The sequence below is a fragment of the Balaenoptera ricei genome, chromosome 4 (genome assembly GCF_028023285.1).
Source record: "Balaenoptera ricei isolate mBalRic1 chromosome 4, mBalRic1.hap2, whole genome shotgun sequence".
Classification (NCBI taxonomy): Eukaryota; Metazoa; Chordata; class Mammalia; order Artiodactyla; family Balaenopteridae; genus Balaenoptera; species Balaenoptera ricei.
The window spans coordinates 109356676-109361586 of NC_082642.1; the positions used below are offsets into that span (position 1 = coordinate 109356676).

Below are 4911 nucleotides of genomic sequence, written 5' to 3' on the forward strand. Positions count from 1 at the left end.
GTGACGCACGGGCTTTGTTGCTTTGCGGCATGTGGGATCTTCCCAGACCAGGGATTGAACCCGTGTCCCTCGCACTGGCAGGCAGATTCTTAACCACTGCGCCACCAGGGAAGTCCTAGGCCATAGTTTTATTTCAGCCTTCCCATCAGGTAAGTACCTAATAATGGAATTACTAGATAAAAAAGCATATGTATGTTAAATTTCGATATTGGTATATTGCCTTCCCAAAGGCTGTTTCAGTTTATTCCCCCTCTGATTATATGTGAGAATGCCTCATTATTCAGATCTCCATCATACTCCTAGCATTGCAGTTGCTTTGCTGGGATGAACCACTCTTATTCGTAGTATTTATTATTCTTTTAATGTTTGAGTGAGTTCTGTTTAATAATATAGTGTGTGCGTGAGAATGAGTGTATGTGTGGGCATTGTGTGTGTGTGTATGATTTTTTCCATCCATATATCATGGGAGACTGAGCTGTAATATTAATTTGGGAGGTCACATTTTATCTATGTGAAACATTTTAAAAAATCTGAACAAATTTCAAAATGTTTTATTTATTTCTATGTTAAGTTTTTAGATATATGTTGCAACATAAAAATCACCCCCAAAACTTAGTGACTTAAAATAATAATATTATTTCCACTAATTCTGGGCTGATGGGTATCAACAGGATAGTTCTGTTCCTGGCATTTTTAGAGATTATCAGCAATTTAAGTTTGTTGAAAGGAGGTGTTGTGTACTTCTACATATTATTAATGTGTAGTAATGTGTGCTTCTACATATTATTAATGTAGAAGACTAAAATGGGATAAAAACTGATGTGGAGAAAGGAAATTAATAAATATGGCTACTTTGGGTACAAAACCTGATGATCAAATAAACATTTAAAAATGATATTTCCCCAAGTGATTGATTTTGGCTTATATTAATAACAATGAGTTATTGAATCTGCTCTTATTGACGACACGTTTTGTATCAGTTTCCCTTCGAACAGCCTGATGGCAACATCTATAAATGGGCATGTTTCTCCTGTTTCGACCCTAAATGCCCCAATATAGTTCTGTCTATTTAGTTATTATATATCACCTACCATCTTTGCTCCAAAGCACTTTGTGGACAGAACACATTCAATCAAATGTAGGCTAGGAAATGCAGCTCTGTTGACTAAACTGATTCTTGAATTTCTCTCTAGGGCACAACCTTAAAACACAACCTGAAACAACATTTTGCTATTTAATTCATCAGCAGAAAATAGCTATGCTGAGATGAAATAAAGTTAGGACTGCGTGAGTTAACATGGACATTCGGTATGGTTAGTGATTAGAGTTTGGGTTACTCAGATACTCTTTTAAGTAAGGAAACATAGGAACAATGTTCCCAAACTCAGGAATTATAATTGTAAACATACATTCTTATACTGTGGATGGAACTTATGCTTGTGGCTACAGGGTAGGGGAAAGCAGAAAATCAACATTGTTACAATAATTTTGACACCTCTTTGAGGAACAAAGTTAGAAACTCAAATCAGGCTGTTCAGTATTTGCACCAGAATAGATCAGTCCTTGGATGCCCAGTCAGTGCTACTAACATTGCTTTTTGGAACTGCATCATTCCAGCTGGAGATTCTTCATGTCAGTTTAATCATGAGCCCATTACCTTGACTTCTGCTATCATCACTTCCAAGTATTTATATAGCTTTGAAAGTATCTACATAGCTTTGCATTTCCCTCACTTTGGGAAGGCCGAGCCAATTTTTTATTAGCTTCTATTGTTTCCAAATGTTCAGCACTGAATTTAATTGTGCAGAGGGGGTGGCTTTAATGCTTGATACTAACTACTGTCAGCACTGTTCTGTAATCTCGTTCTTATTTGCCTCTCCCATGCTCCTTATTAATAAACTTCATACCTTGCAATCAAATTATTAATTTAGTCACCACCTTAGCAGCATGAGCAAAAAAAGAGAGAGCCAGTGTTCTACATTTCAAGAAATAGATCTTGAAATGAAAGTCCTACTGTTCAACTGATATCTTGCTTCTACCCCCTGCCTTTGTACTTTGTTATAGACAAGTGGCTCTACCGTATATGATTCTTCATCCTAGGCCATGTAAGCCTGCCATAAGTAGAAGCCCACAAAAATACACTGTGATGGCAACTTCAAAGAGGATTTTGTCTTGCTCCCACTGAGACATAATATAAAAGAAACAAATATATATATATGGAGAGACAGAGAGAGGGAGAGAAAACAGCAGAGAGAATGCACGCTGGTAAGATGATAAGATTTTGCACTCTCCTTTCTGAGGTTCTACTGGGTATAAACAGGAACAATTTAAAACCTAATGCAAGTTCATTGATTTTTTTTGTTGAATATGAGACTGCATGCTTATCATCATCTCTGGCTCTAATTCCTTTCAGTGGTTTACTATAGTTTTCCAGTTCAAGTGCTACAATAAGTTAGGGAGTACCAAACAGGCCCTCTTAAAGTCTTGAAGGTTTAAGAGAGAAATCTGGAAATGAACTAAAAACACTTATGATGGACAATTTCTATGTCTACCTTACCCTGTTTACTGATCAATCATTTATTTATTTTTTCATCTCTGAAACAACTTTGTTAGAAGGCTGTCTTACATGACAACTTCCAATTCTTTCTTAATTTGCTTTGTCACCAATTCCAGTTATAACTCTATTTACATATAACAATAAATCTTGCATTGACCTTTGCATCCTATTTAAATTGTCCTCATCAGGCCGTTCCAGTGAATGGAAGTGTGACTGTGCTGTGGCACGTTGACCAGCGTTATTGAGCAGGGGTAGAGGGGGGTCCAGGACAGAGGGAGCCCACTTCACAGGTATGGGTGGGGAGCCGGCCTCCCTCTCCTCTGGCCCCCACCCCAAACTCACAGTGATAGGCACCTCACTGCCTTGTCCTTCAAAAAGGGTGAATAAAGAAATCCCTCTCAGTCCAAGAAGTGATTTGGACCTCCATCTTCAACAGGGTTGAGATTTCCCCCACTCTTCCTGCCCACTGATCAAACCCTCAGATCCTAAGGCTTCCTAGGTGCTGGCCCTGCCCTGCCCTGACAAAGGACTGTCTCACCATGATCAGGGCCCTTCTGCCTTCTTGCCTTTCTTCTGTCACCAGTTCTGAGAGGAATTTCTTTGGACAGACACGATGCAGCATCAAGAAGGGTCACTCCCACGGCCGCCTCCTTCCTCTTTCCACCCCACCTCGCAGGTGTTGGGAAGGTGCAGTCAACCAGGAACATAAATATGAATAAAAAATGAACTTGAAAATGACAGACTATTAATTAAACAAATCTATAAAAATAGTTAGGATATAACTCTGTTCAAATAAATACGAAATAAATAGGCTCCAAGCAGCGTGATATGTTGCATCAGTGGAATGTGAGGCTGGTCCCACTTTGCCCCAGTTGGGATTGGACACGAATCCCCAGGGTGTCAGAAACAGACTTTAATGCAGTCCACAGCATGCACAGTCCAGCATGCCCGAGTACTGGCCTGTCTTACGCAGGGCCATGCGGGTCTTCAGGACCTCCATCGGGTAGCTGCTGCTCTGGGCAATGGCCCCTGCCAAGGACCCTGCCACAAGTCTCTCGTGAATCTTCAGAGTCTCTTGGTCACTCCAAGACGCTTGATCTGCGTCATAGGCCATGAACTTGGTGGCCGACTCGGGGGCAATTTTGAGGACGTTGATGCCGTTGCCGCACCAGAGTGATTTGGCCCTTCCTTCTCGAATCATCTGGGTGAAGCCACCCACGATGCACATGTTGTTCCTGCGGGAGGCGTGGACCTGCATGAGCACCTTGAGTCTGTCCAGGGGGGGGGCGTGCAGGTTCTCGATACGGCCCCCGCCCCACCGCCAGCCACCAGGTGTCTCCACCACATCCCTGTCTGCCTCTCCTCCACCGTGAACTCATCGGGGACCGTCAGATTCTCACCCATATCAAAGATGGTGGAATGCTTCCAGTACAGGATGATCTCAGGGATGTTTTCCAAGGGATGCAGGAGGTGATAGTCTCGCCACTCGTTCCAGTTGATGGTCATCGTACCATTCTTGTCCATGCTCTTGAGGATTTTTTCTGCCTGCTGTTCAGATATCTTGACTCCCAGGTCCCGCAGGGACTGCATGATCTCCTGCGCGTCGATCCGTCCATCATTCTTCTTGTCCAAACTCTTGAATACCAGCCTCAGTTTCTTCTCGTGATCTTGGAGATAATGGGCAAACTCTTCAAAGTCTAGCTGCCCATCGAGGTCTTTGTCGCCAGCTTGTACAGTTTTCCGGAGCTCGCCCTCTGTGCGGTGCAGTCCCAGGAGCCGAAGTCTCACGGCCAGGTCGTTGACACACAGGCGGCCTTCGCGGTTGACGTCGAGAGTCTGGAAAAGGCTCCAAAGGCGCAGCCGGTGGTCCGGGCCCCCGCAGACGGCGCTGCCGCAAGGGTCCACGGGCGCCGGCGATGAGGCGGCCGACTAGGAGGTGGCGGTGGCGTCCGGCGGCGGGGAAAGCACGCAGCGGCACAACACACTGTTCACCATCGGGTGCGAGGCAGGGGCGACGGGCCAGCGGGGAGAGCACGGAAGACACGCAGGTGTCCTCAGTCCAGTAGCGCGGACTCCAGGTGCCGGCAAGCTGGCGGGATGGGCAGCTTCCGGGTTGCTCAGTCATTTAAATGTCTTATCTTTCATCTGTCTCCAATACATTCCCCTATGTAGGGTAATTAATTACACTATTTTGACCCCTCCATAACTGTGCTGTACCTATGGCAAAAACTTCATTCTAGATACCTTATTCATTAGACCTTCTATTTTGATTCTGTCCAATATTAGTTCCACTTTTTAATTAAATTTCATGCTAAATGACTCTTTATCGGTTAGTTGAGAATAACAAAAACATG

The 4911-nt window shown here is 43.8% G+C and overlaps 1 pseudogene; it reads right to left on the reverse strand.

Moving 5' to 3' along the window:
* Positions 1-3470: 3470 nt before the first annotated feature.
* On the reverse strand, positions 3471-4552 carry LOC132364405 (calcium-binding mitochondrial carrier protein SCaMC-2-like; annotated as a pseudogene).
* Between the last annotated feature and the right edge of the window lie 359 nt (positions 4553-4911).